Below are 14,486 nucleotides of genomic sequence, written 5' to 3'. Positions count from 1 at the left end.
GCTTCAAATATGAATGCCTGTTCATATTTCCAAGAGGTCCTCCACCGCCGCCTCCTCCTCCTCCATATTCGTAATGCACAGAACAAAGACTGGTTTCTGTTTCTGCTGTCGGCCCGCTGTGAGAGTAAGGGCCTGGCCGGCCCATTAACACCCACCTCCACATGTTCCATTCCAACACTGGGAGCTAATTACAAACACTGGCCGGCCTTAAAAAGCTCTCCGAGGCGGGCCAGGGGGGTGGGGGGTGGGGGGAGACGACAAGAGCGAGAGAGAGAGAGAGCAAGACTGAGACAACGAAAGCCGGCGGGCAAGAAAGTGAAAGTGAGAGCAAAGCGCTGAAGTGAGGGAGGAAGACAAAAAAGACAGAGGGCCTTGGGGGCCGAGAGGGGGGCCGAGCAGGGTGCTAACGAATCCATAGGCAGGTCCAATGCACAAATAGTTGCTCACTATATGTGTGGCGACTGCAGCAGGATGGGCCCTCCGAATTGTTTCGCTTTTGTTCCTGGTGGAATTGCTCAAGGGCAGGGGCGTCCGAAGGTGTGGCGGGTTTTAGTCGCATTTCTTTGGGGCCCCTTCAACATGGAGGGAAGTGGTGTGTGAAGTGTGCACGTAGGCTGTGGGGAGGAGCAGCTGGAACCCTAACATGCAAAGCACTTTTCAGCTCTGCCGCATTCTATCGCCAAACACATGCTGATTGCAGGGTTTATTCATAAATGAATTAAAAAAAGTAATATTTTTCCATCTATGACTAAAGCTACCTACAAGGGGTCACCAACCTTTTCAAACCTAAGCTACTTCTCGGTTACTGACTAATGCAAATGGCCTCCAGTACTTCTGAAAGAACACATTTTCTCAAATGACAATTAATTTGTCGTTATTAATGACGAACGATATCCATCTCTGTCAGGACACAGATCATGCCAATGATTCATTAAGTGCGCTATTATGCAATACGTTATTTCTAGAAAGCGCTACAAGCGTTTTGAAATGATCACAGCTACAGCATCCCTAGGAAATGACAATGTCCCAACGCTGGTGAGACATTTTTAGAACAAGCTCGCAGGCTACTCAAGTGGCACTTGGGGGGTTTCTTGATGCTTGCAAGTACATTGTTGGTGAGCCTCGATCTAAATAAATCGTAGTCCTAACGTCTTAGTAGTGAGTGTAAATCCACACAATACAATTACAATTTTCTTGGAATTTGGAAATATTTCCTCCCCTAATAGTAAACAATGAAAAAAGATATATTCTATCCAATTTTAACCAAATATAACAAATAAAACATTCCTCAGTCATTTATGACAAAACTGTAAGAGCTTAAACTTCTTACTTCTCAGACAGGTTGAAAAACAAGTGAATTACTGTCAAGTGTAAGAGCAACAAAACAACTTCGCTTAGTGAATGAGTGACAGTGTGCTGATGGAAAAAAAGCCGCAAGAAAAAAAGTTGCTACTTTTGGTGTTCACGAATGTCATCATTCAGATTTGATGATGGCAACAGGAACAATTGTATGGCAGCATATTACTGTTGTTATTACTATGACATATTACTGTTAAAATGATACATTTTAATGCAACAACTTTCACCAGGGTCGGCACGGTGACTCACCTGGAAAGCGTTGGCGTCACAGTTCTGAGGTCCTGGATTCAATCCCAGACCCGCCTGTGTGGAATTTGCATGTTCTCCCCGTGGCTGTGTGGCTTTTCTCCGGGCACTGCGGTTTCCTCCCACATCCCAAAAACATGCAACAAAAATTGGACACTCTAAAATTGCCTCTAGGTGTGATTGTGAGTCCGACTGTTTGTCTCGACGTGCCCTGGGATTGGCTGGCAACCAGTTCAGGGTATACCTTGCCTCCTGCCCATTGACAGCTGGGATAGGCTCCAGCACTCCTCGCGACAATTGTGAGGATAAGTGGCTAAGAAAACAGATGGATGGATGGAACTTTGACCAGTCTCAAGTATACAGTCAAGTATGCGTCTAAAAAGACAAAAAAAAAAACCCAATATCGTGAACACTGTTAGCATTTCCCAGCGATGTTGCTTCAAGCGGAGCCATTAAGTGACTCAGCCGAGCTGCATGTTCGAACTTGCTCATTGGGTTCAAATCCGTTGAGCTGTTACGGTGGTGATGTTCTTAAAAAAAAAAAAAAAAGTGAGGGATACTAACAAGAAAAGTATGTTTTTATCACACTGCAGCATTAAAACATCTGAGCGCCGCGATCGTAAGCGGCAACTGACTTGGAGTAGTAATACCTTCAAGGGGAACTTCCAATCCACAGCTACAAGAAGGCATCTCCACATAAGACACATGACGAGCATGCGACTCATGTTTTGGCCCCGGGGTTGCGGTTAGCGCGGTCGTTCCCACATGTAACTGCCTCTAATCAAGTCTCGCGCTGAGCCGCCCGAGGCGCGGGGATCAGACGGGTCTTAAAGTGTGCCATCAACCGCAAATTACGGGCCTTGATTTGAGGTTAACCGAGTGCCACTCGGCCGAGGGAAGCAGACGGTCGGGAGCACCTTGATTGGCAGCGACGGGCGACGGAGCTTAGCGGCATCGGCGGGATGAAGTCGAGGCACGTACGTCGCTACCCCTCCCCACCCCTGCGCTCTTCATTAGGTACACCTGCACTATTCCACCGCACCGTTACGGACGCATTTTAGGCTCCGGCGCTCCCACGACCCTAGTGAGGATAACCAGATTGGAAAATGGACTTGCAGCCCACGCGGTGTCACGTCTCTTTAAGCAATCATATTTTTTTTACACTGAAGTATACTGTAGTTATTTACCTCCACTCAAATATACTCATCTTAATTTATTCAGTAGTTCGAATCAAAGTGAAAATCAAGTGCTGCAAACAGATGAGAAGCAAACTGAAGAAATAAAAGCTAAAACTATGAAACAACAAATAGAAACACTAAAAGAGCTGCAGTCTTAAGCCAAGTTGATAGTGAAGGAATAAAAATGGGTTTTAAGAAGGTTTTTATAAATAGACATTGATGAGGCTTAAAAAAAACTGCAGAGAGAGGTTATTCCACAACAGAAAAGTTCCCATCCCTTCTGAGCTTCCGTCCAGATCCAGCAAGTTCGCCCGAGGCACCAGGCTGGGGAGTTATTTCCAGAATTTCCGGCCTACAAGCTGCGACTTTTTCCACACGCTTTCAACCCTGCGGTTTATGCGTTGATCCGGCGCTACCGTTAGTGCGGTGTTAGCATTAGCGCGTTGCTAGCGTTAGCGCAACGCTACCGTTAGTGCGGTGTTAGCATTAGCACATTGCTAGCGTTAGCGCCGCGCTAGCATTAGCACACCTGGTTATAAGCCTTGGTACACAGAAAGAGTTTAACGCTAGCGCCGTGCTAGTGTAAGTGTGGCGCGAGCTTTAAACTTTTTCTGTGTACCGAGGCTTATATGTGCTCTGTAGGCCGGGAATCACAGTAATCTTAAAAATGGCAGCCAGTGGAGGGAGGCCAAGGCCGGAGTTCTGTGCTCCCGCTTACGTATACGAGATGCAATAAAGGCGTGGATGACTGTTTCCAAGTGCTCTCGAGCAAGAAAGGGCTTTTTACCTTTGCCAGCTGCCGAGTACAAAAGAGGCTGCATTTGAAGCTTCATGCCGATGCACTTTTCGGGAAATTTTTACTCAGCGTCGAAAGAAGAGTTAAACACTGGTGACGGCTACAGCTCACAATCATACACTCACGCCATCCACTAAGGCCCCTCCTCTTAGAGGAACATGTGTGTGCGTACACATCATCTTATCAATACAATTAATATGTGCATTTTTGGTATTGAAAATAGGTTGAAATGTTTTGAAAATCCATTTTAATAGATGGGTTCAGAAGGTATGCGGAATATAATTATTTTTTTTAACTATATTGCAGATTTTTACCTAATTTGAGTGAGTCTGGAATGGATCCCCCATAATAAATATGGCTTTACTCTATTGTCGTGAGGATCACAAAATCATCAGATTAAAGGGATTAATATTAGATTTGTATTTTCTCAGAATAAACAGAATAAAGTAAAAAAGTGACCCAAAAACACTTAAAAAAAATAAAGCCATATTATAATCATCAAGAATATCATCATAACACTTAGAATGATGATAATAAAATGGGAAAATGTTAATTTTATGGCACTTTGCAGGCTTACAATATTATGACCTTGTAGTAGTACAACTTTTCAGTATTTCAATAAGCGCAACAATAATCACATGATTAAAGTACTTTCAAAACGGTGAATTATTCGATTCAATTAAGCAGACATGCCTAATTGAGTGCTTATTATTTGGTTTGAATGGAACCCCCCGCCCCCCCCCCGACCCCCCACCCCCAGACTTTTTGGAACACTTAACGCCCAGCCACCAGGCTACGTCAGCTGCCAAACACCTCACCGGAGTCACCCATAAAAGTAAAAGACCCTTTTATTTTACTTCTCAAAGAGCTTTTTATCATGTGTACTTTTTGGCAGGTGAATAAAATTTTTTAAAAAAGTGGTAGCAACACAAGGACGTTGCGGGTGCCAGGTTTCTACTTTTTCTTTTTATGTCGGGTCTTACTTAGCAGTCACCTTAGTCGGTGTCTTTAATTACCACGTCGTAAAGCCCAGGCAGACATTTTGCCTCCAACGCTCCTTTCTCCCAAACGTATCTCAAGAAGACTTTGTCAAGATGCGAGGCCGACCCAAGCGGGGGCTCAACCCAGACAGAGGCCCGGCGCGAGAGCGCGACTCGCTGCGAAGGCAACCGGCCAACCGAGCAGCCCTCCGACTGTTTAATGTCAATACATTCACAGCCTCGCTCTTGTCTTGCGTAAACAAGGTTAACGCTTCTTTTAATTGACAATCGCAGGACAGACGAGGACGTTTTGCCTACTGGGCCAATTTACGAGCGACGCTACACATCCGGCTGGGAGTTATACCACGGGGTACGGGTTCGAAATCACAACGATGCGGCGGTGGCGTCTTTTTCCTGGCATTCAGTTTTGTTCGCCCTACTAATACCTTTGGAATGCAGTGAACATGTGTGTAACGTGTTTAGACATTGTTTTCCTGTTTTTTTTTTAACGTATTTATGATTATACTTTTGGTGGAGTAACTCAGTGATTCCCAACGAGTGTGCTCTGGTATATTAAAGCATTGTGAGATCTCGTCAGCGGTGTCGTAGGAAATGATCCAACTTTCCAGAATTTATTTACAAGAAATCATGTATCTTTGTTGCACTATGATTGTCATGTGTAGTGTTATGGGTGTCTGTATTTTTATTCTTTGTTCTCTTTATTTTCCGTGACATCCTTTGTGACACAAAAGTCTGAAATGTTTCAAGGATTACCTATAAAAGGACGAGAAAGACGGACAATGTGGTTTCTTCTTACGACTTTACCGCTGCTCCGGGAAACTCCGCTGTTTGGATCACGAACCACACAGACGCCCGCTGCCTTTCGCTAACTTGAAATACCCGCTGGTACGAACATTTGCTTGTTTTGGAACACTTGTTCAACATTGGTGACTATTTGCCGTTTTGGCTCAACTACTATGTTCTTGAAGGCCTATTTTGTGTTAGCTATTCTATCGTGTTTATGTTGTGTTGATGCGTGTATGAGTTTAGTATCAGAAATGCGACACAACTTGTTGCATTTTACTGATTTGAACAAATGGGATGTTAGTCTAAATTCATACATAACAGTAGTGCGAATTACTTCCATTAGACAATCTGTGTTTGCACTTTTTGGTTTGGTGGTGTGACTGGAGATTATCCTTATATAAAATACGTGCCTTGACTCAATAACGATTGAGAAACACTGGAGTAAACCAATGATCCTCCCCCAAAGAAAAAAAGTAAAGTATTCTAATACTTTCAAACATAACTAAAGAGTACCATTTTTTTTAGCTAGGATTTAGTATATGTAGTTGGAAGATTTGAGAAGAAACTTGCATTTGGATCTAAACGGCACGAAGGCACATTTTTCCAAATACCTTTTTACATATTGGCTGCCATCTTAAGGTGCTTGTCGGTCCTTAAGTAAAACGTAAAGCCCCTCTATTATCAAGCCAAAAGAGGGATTACGGCTAATTGAGCATTGTAGCTAGATAATTGGGCCCGAGGACCTATCCACATGGAGAGAAGAACACTCCTGGTCGCCTTGAGAAAAAGAGACAAAGCCAGGGGGCGGAGTAATGCGAGTTAAGGGATTCTCAGCGGCTCTTGTGAGAGCTTGTTTCACATACACGTCTCAAAGTGGAGCTAATAACTTAACGCTAGTGTGTTTTCACTCTCGAGGGGTCTTTCTTGTTGGCACCTCCGACGTTCTCCCAGATCCCTTTGCTGAAGGACCCTCGAGGGACTCCGTTGAGCTTGCCAAATTCGACACAAAGACTTACACTCTCTTTATCCCCCTTTTTTTTTTTTTTTTTTGTCTTGCACACGCACAGCGGTGTGACAAAACGCACAACCCACGTCGTAGAGTGCGAAGGCCGCAAGGACGACAGCGCCCTGGCGCAAGCTTGTCCAGTTTTGAAAATGCTTGCGTAACAGCCTACCAGGAAGTAGCACAGAGGCTTTTTGCCGCTAGCACTTTGAAATCGCTCTGCTGCCCAAATCATTTAGGAAATCAAATCAACTGGACTATAGCTGGCACACTGGAGTGAAGTTAGAAACATAACTAATCAGCTATGCAGTAAAATCGATTTTTTTTTTAAATAACTGTGATTGTTTTTCAACTATAATGTCCATCTGTGACCCCCAGCCATATTTGAAAATACTAACATAGCAATTAAATATAGCAGCTTTTCTTTTTTTATACCTATGTGACAATTTCCCAAGCAAAATGTTAATTTGCCATAAAAAAGGTTAATACCATGTAAAAAAAAAAAAAAACATGGCACATTTTCGGATGAAACGGATTAATCTCATATCAAGTCATTCAAGTAGGCAGTACACATTTCTGTACTGTAGATGGGATTGATCAAAGTTGTTTGGAAGGTCTGTAGGATTTCAACTGTCCCGAGCGCCGGACGACACCCAGCAGAGAGCAGTAAATTGGTGTTGAAGTCGGCGGGTAAGCAAGTGGAAGTAAGTGTAACGCCGCTAATGGACTCTCAATCCCTCCGCGGTGACCCGAAGCCTCCTCGCGTCCTCGTCCACAACTGGCCATGACTCCTTCTCTGGCGCCTGGGCTCTTCGTGACCCTTTCTTGACAGTTCCATCCCTGCTAGGAACTTGGGTTTCCTTCTGCTAAGCCCCCGCTGACCCCCCTCCCAGTGCGACTCTCCTTTACTTCCAGGAAAAACCTAACCTTTCTGGGTTGTCTCCTGAGATTCTCCACGCCGTTCAGGACACATGAAAGCTGACACAGGCCTCGCCACTATGTGTAATTCACAAAGTGGGCAAAACTACTTGCAGTACATTCTGTATTTGAGCTTTTCCGTCCACAAATCAGTTCACCTCTTTGATTGACGTACATCAGGGGGCTCAATGCATCGATCGCGATCAAAGTTTCAGTCGATCATGACGGCATGCCAAGAAAAAAAAAAGGCATCAGTTGTATTTTTTTTTTTTTTAACTTTAGCTCACCGCGCATGTGCAAACAACGACAGTACAGGAAAACACGCTGTCAGTGAGTTCCCCCCTATTTTAACCTCACTTAAGAAATCATAACAAACATGAGTATGGATGCATGCTGCAGTAAAGAGGACAAAAATGTATCACTTTCATACAAAATGGGAGGCTGACAATTTTCTTTAACGACGTCATTTTCGAAGTGCATTTGCCTCATCTACCAGCGTAGTGAAATTTGGAGAGGCATTTCCGAACTGTTTATGGAAAATACGACACCGACATTCCGCCGACAAGCAAGCTGAGAATGAGAAAAGTGAACGAACTAATATCCCAATTGGCCGCACACACACACACATCTCAGATTGTGAGTGTTTCTCACTGCAGTTGGATGAATCCACTGCCGTGAGTGACACGGCCCAGGTGTGCATTTTCATGCGTATGGTGTTCAGTGATCATGAACGTGAACTCGGATAGTTTGAAAAAATATTTAAAGTTAATTATGCTGTGTAATATTGACTCATGCAGTAATGCAAGGCACACAAACATACATTTACACATAAAGAATCCTCAACATACTTAAAAACAAATGTGTTTTGCATTTTTGTATTGGGTAGATCTTTATGACTTGGTCATTCTATTTCATCATTAGTCATTTAAAAAAAAAAAAAGACGTCACTGCCCCATCGATTGCGAGAAGCTGGATGCTTGAGAAGTAGATCTTGGGGTAAAAAAGTCTGGGCACCCTGACCTACATAGTGCGCATACTAAAACAAAAATAAATCTTTATACTGTTACGGTACATCATCACAACAATATTACGTGTGGCGTGAAGTTTTATTCTTTTTTTTTTTTTTTATATCCAAGCGCAAACCAGCGTTGACTCCAATTTTATGTGATCAAATCTTGTTCCAATACCTTTGATAAATAAAAAGGAATACCAAATTGGCTAATGATGAAAAAAAATTGAATTAAAAAAAATTGTATTTTTCAGATTATATAGAGAAATTTTAACCGCCAGACAAAAGCTGGTGCTTGCTAGGGTGGCACAGTGCACACATCATTCTCCGCAAATCAATTTTGAAGAAAGCCATTGATAGGGAATATCTTGCGTCTCCAAATCTGGTGCTTTGTTAACACTTCCTGGTTCACATTTTTTCTTATCACTGCTGTGCATGTTGTATTTTTTCTGATTTAAATCCCCAAAATCAATCAATCAACATGTCCCAGAGGAAATGATCCAACTTCCCCGAATGTATTTGTTAGCCAGTCACAGATAAAAGTATTATATTCTAAAGAACATTTACTTCCTTTCTTTTCATCATCTTGCCATATATGTATTTATAAAAAAAACAGTAATGAGCCTATTTGACCAAAGTAAGGTGTAGAAAAAATATCTGTTTGTAAATATAGGAAGTAAAACGAAAAGGATGCCAACTTGAGAATCTGCCCACAAAGAGTACCAAAATATTAGCATTGCTAATTCACAGCCTCGTGCTACTAGCACTTTCAAAAAAGCCGATTTCACAGACGTTGGGAGCGGGGGGGATCCCTTCGCTGAGCTCTAAAAACAACACGTGATCGTAAATAAAACCCCTCGCGCAGTTGGAAAAGTCACTACTGTATCTCTAGAGTGCAACGCAAACGTTATTGCCGTACAGGAAATACAGGTGGGAGTGTCTTTTCAATTCTTGTATTATAAAGCGATAAAACTTCAGAGTAATTGACTTTCCACTCGCGATTCCTGAGCAGCCTTGGAGCCGTGTGGCATGGAAGAGGCCAGGCTAGGATGCGACGCTCATCATCTCGGTTAGAATGGCAAAAAAAAGGTCAGAGTGAAATAAGCAGCGCATTTACTGCCGCTAATGGCACATTCTAGAGCCTTCTATTGATTTCAAACCTTGAAACCTGCAGTTGATAATTCTGAAAGGTCAAATATGTACGATTTATCTACATTTTCTCTTAATGTGAATGGCATAGAAACAATTTACAGCTACTTTCTCGAAGGGGGCAAAACATATGAAGAGCTCGCTTCTGCAAATAAAATGCTATGGAATCAATTGAATTATTCTGAGAAAAATGACGCATGTGCAGCCTGACCTGCAATTTCTAAAAATGTTATCCTGTAAACCAATTCAGTGGCCCAGTCTGAGCATGTTTTATAAAATTAAGTAAGTAAATAAATGAGTCTCTACTCAGTGGCAAGATTTATAGTTTTTTAAGTGGGCTTTGATGTTGTTTTGGAAAAGAACTCTTCATAATGAGTTGAAGAATTTAGAATTTAGTATGAAGCTATATGAAAAGCTTGGTGTTATATCACGCTCAAAGTGGACTATTTTCTAGACATAAGAACAATTTTGAATTTTAACATATTGCACGAAATCTCTAAATATCCTGCAGTGGATATGTTTTATTGAGGTATGAAAGCATTATCGATCAATTGTTTTGGATTGGAACATTGCCCCCACCAATGTGGCTGCTACGTATACCCGTAGCTGAGCTGGGCTAATCCAGTTTTCTTTTGCAGTCTGTTCATTGCTGTTAGCAGTACCTCTCCTACTCATTGCGCCATTTGACACGACAACGATGCCACTTGAAAAGCGTTAAAGGAGAAATGCGGTGTCGTAATGATAAACGCCCACCTTGATCGTCACAATGAGATTTGGCGTTCCATCATTGTGCTCTTGAAGCACATTCACAATGAACAGATTCCTGGACAGCTCAACGCACCCTAGGGGGTGGGAGATATGGGCAATTATTTTCTATAATGATAATTTGACAATATCCTAAAAAAAAAAAATCTGCGCAAATCTGTATTTACTTCCCAGGCCATTGATTGGTTGACACAGCTTTTCATAACAACTCTCGTTTATGTTGTAAAGTGTTTCATACATTTAATGCAAAACATTCCACAGGAACATTGTCGGGCTATATTTAATAACTTCAAATCATGTCCAGGCTGTATACTGGAGAATATGCCAAATCTGTTTTTTTTTCCCAATTCATGGTGACAAGGTCAGCAGCTGTGTTTAAATAAGTACAACAGTGGGTAATCGGTGACAGGATAGCGAGATATTCAGCTATGCTAGCTCCATTTGTCTCACCAGCAGTTGAAATGACTGACAGTGTAGGATCTTTTGTAAATGTTAATCAAAATGAATAAATGATTAAAATAGCATTGTCCATTTGTCATTGTCCGCTTTTCACTTTTTAACTGGCCACGATTGGGAAGTCAGTGGATATATTGAGTCAATAATGAAATTTACATGTTGGCCAACAAAAAAAACGATGCAGTCTTCTATTGAGCATTCACCCACTTGTTAAGCTGCTAAACCCCTGGAAAGGTTGCTCATAGTAAGTCATATACATATATATACATATTTATACATATATATATATATATATATATACACACACACACACACACACACACACACACACACACACACACACACACACCACACACACACACACCACACACACACACACACCCAACACAAACACTAGGTTGAAAATAAGTGAGAAGAAAATTGGAAAATCAACAAAACTTCCAGACTTTTCCAAGGGTCCAACAGTGCTTTCAAGACCAGCGCCCGACATTAGCCCATCAACAAGTAACAAGGCAGTTTTCCACATTTTGGCATGTAAAAAGTCATTTGAATTTGTCCCGTACATTGAAAGTCATCTTAAGGCCGAGCGGTGGCCGCAGTCGGCGGTTAAAGCACAGTAGCTGAAAGGTTAAGACACCCAGCACATGTTGCCTCGTACAACAGGTGGCGGCGCATGATCGGCGGCTCTCGGCATTCCAACTTTTCCATGCTGGTGGCCTTTGGTATTCTTGGATTTACGCCGCCTTCCCCTCCTTTCAAGCGCGCAGGCCTGACTGACAAGCTAATCGTCGGGCTGGGATCCCCTCAACTATTGATTCCTCGGCAACACAACACCCTCCCAGTCAATGAAACTGCAATATAATGCTTGAGCTGCAAAGAGAAAGGGGGGGGGGTGCGGGGGGTGGGCGGGGGTTAGTATTAGCGTGTTGAGCAACTGGAAGAAATTTGCCACTGCGGCCTGAGCGTGCCACTGGGCTCCCCGTTTGCAGCTGCCGGTAGGTAGAAACAGTGCGGCGCAAATAAAGTTCGCTTGGTGGGGGTGTGGGGGGGTGAAATGTGTCTCAGGGGGTGGACTCTTGGAGGGGTAGGTTATTAAAAGCCACAAAGTGGAGCTCATGCTGGGTATAGAGAAATAGCCACAGCGTGCGAGAGGCACAAAGGGGAAAAGAAGGGGCCCTGCTTTCTAAATTGCTCTAATCCTTTTGAGTGTTTTATTTCATTCACTTCACCGGCTTCAAAAATCCACCTTGCTTGGGCATAAGATATTCAAAAGCAATGGTGGGAAGTAATGAGGTACAAATACTGGGCCACGATACTTGAGTACATGAGTATTTTTCTTCACTACTTTCACGTTTCGGTTGAAAACTGATAACTGTAATTGATTGATTGATTTAGCTAAAAAAAAAAAAAAAATCAAATAAAAACAGGGAATGCAGCTCCCTGGAAGAACGGAAACCAGAGAGTATTGAAGACGACGACAAGGGATTGGGAGAGGTAAGAATTTCCCCATCCAAGGCTTGAGGATTTAAGAAAATTATTGGCTCTTGCTGTTGTCGGCTAGTGACAGTTTAAAAGCTGCCAGCTTTTCAGTAAATGTATATTTTTTTCATTTTTCATCATTAACAAATTTAGTGGAATTTTTTCGTTACGCTGTTTCGAAACAGAGAACAAAACAAAAGGGATTTTTTGGGGGGAATAGTGTAATAGTTGAGCCGACGCGAGGTAGTGCTAAAACACAACATGCTTAGCACGATTTTTTTTCCTGCTGTACAACAAATGTGTAATATAATAAAAGAAAATAACCTTTTGTGCGTGCAGAATTTTTTTCAAGTTAGCTGAAGGTGTATTGTATATAAATAAAAAGTATAAAATGCAGCTATACTTCTACAATGTAATACATTTCAGATGTTGTACTTTATTTAGTAAAAAACAAGAGTTCAATCAGTACTTCTTGGTAGTCCCTTTAGAAGTATCTTTACTTTCACTTAAGTACAGCGTGTGATGGCCTTTCCTACCGCTGTTCAATTGACACTTTCACTGTTCTATTGAAAAAAAAAAAAAAAAAAACACATTCACGAGGAAAGTAGTTTCCACACCAAACCAGACAGACACATTACTGCCATCGGGTCATTTGAGCACTGCTCCGACTGCTCTCCAAATCTATAGCCGGCTACTCTAAATATTGATCCTTAACTACAATTAGCCCTATTACTGTTGCCTCCCGTCTTTTGGTCCAGTATCCAATTTCCAAGCTGTGCGAACAACTTAATTAAAACAAATGTGCTACAAATATATATCGGAGATCAGCAGCCTTCAAAAAGCCTCTTGTGGCCCCGGGGCGCAGTCAATTCAACCAGGAGGACGGCCAATCAATGTGGCTGCCCGTCACTAAAGCAGCGGGGACTTCATCAAACGTGAACGGGGACGACAACAACAACAATAACAACAACAACACACAACGGACTGGGCGGACGAATTATGCCTAATGGCCTCTCTGGGGGGGAGGGGAAGTCCAAACAGGTTGTTATTGGCCTCCAACAACTGTTGATATGCAGATTTACTCTCAATTCCTACAAAATAAACAATGTATGGAGCTTGCGTGATTAACAAGTGTAAATGTACACTCCCATCAAAATTATCCCAACCTGCAGCCTTTAATAAATCGATCGCAAACAAATAAAAGAGTACACATCTAAGTGAAAATGTCTAAGCTGTGCCTAAAGCGTCAATGTTTTGCTTTGCTATTAATATTTTCCAGCAGTGCTTGACTCTATTGGGCATGGACTTGACCAGAACTTCACAGGTTGTCGCTGGAATCTGTTTTCACTTTTCCATAACAGCATCACGGAATTGGTGAGTCTTGAGAGACATTGTGCTCCTCCACCTTCTGCTTGAGGATGCGCCACAGTCCCTCAATAGGGTTTAGGTCGGGAGACATGCTTGGTGAGTCTGTTTTAGTATTCCCCAGTAGAGGTAAGCATTTATGGTTCCTCACACATGCAGCCCAAGACCAGGTCACTCCTACTCCTGGTGCTATGCTTGACTGTAGGCAAAACAGAATCATCTTTGTACTTCTCACCTGGTTTCCCCCAGACCACAGGACATGGCTCAGGTAATTCATAGTCCTCCTCTGGACGCCTTAAGCATACTCTTTGCGGGTTATCTTTTGCATCATCTTTAGAAGAGGCCATGAAGACCAGTTTGATTAAGTGTGTGGTGTAAGACCTGAGCACAGACAGGCTGACCACCAACGCTCAATCATTTGCAGCAATGCTACATATTTTCCAAAAACACACAAGTGTAATTCTTACTGGTGCAGTTTTTCCAAGTGTTCTGCAGGGCTATTATGACGTCAGTAAAAAGCAAACCTGTTCAAACTGAGGTTGTTATGGCGGTGCCGGTCCTGTTATGGGTGTAGTGGTCCCCGATGTGGCATGCACCTGCTCCTATTAGCAGATGCGCGCACCGGTGTCTCATCTATGTGATTACGTCCCCCGTATTTATGGTCTGGTCTTTGCCAGATCGTTGATCCCATGTCACAACAACTCCTAGTTTCTGCTCTTGCTATCCCGTGTACCAAACCCCAACCAGTTATTGACGTTCCTCTTACGCCTGCCGAATCTATTACTGCCACCTTCGCGGACTGCTTCCCGGTATTTGGACTTTGGATGAAATAAAGGCTCTTCCCAAAATTCTTACTAAGCCTCGTGAGTTGTGCTTATGGGTTCAGCCGCGAGTTCTGGCCATGACAGAGCCATGTAGTGCCGAGCCAGTACTCTGGACTTTGTAGGGATCACTGGAAAAGAAACCTCAGGCTCCA

The sequence above is a fragment of the Syngnathoides biaculeatus genome, chromosome 6, assembly GCF_019802595.1.
Source record: "Syngnathoides biaculeatus isolate LvHL_M chromosome 6, ASM1980259v1, whole genome shotgun sequence".
Taxonomy (NCBI): Eukaryota; Metazoa; Chordata; class Actinopteri; order Syngnathiformes; family Syngnathidae; genus Syngnathoides; species Syngnathoides biaculeatus.
The sequence above is the reverse complement of the archived record's forward strand: the minus strand, read 5'-3'. Positions refer to the sequence as shown.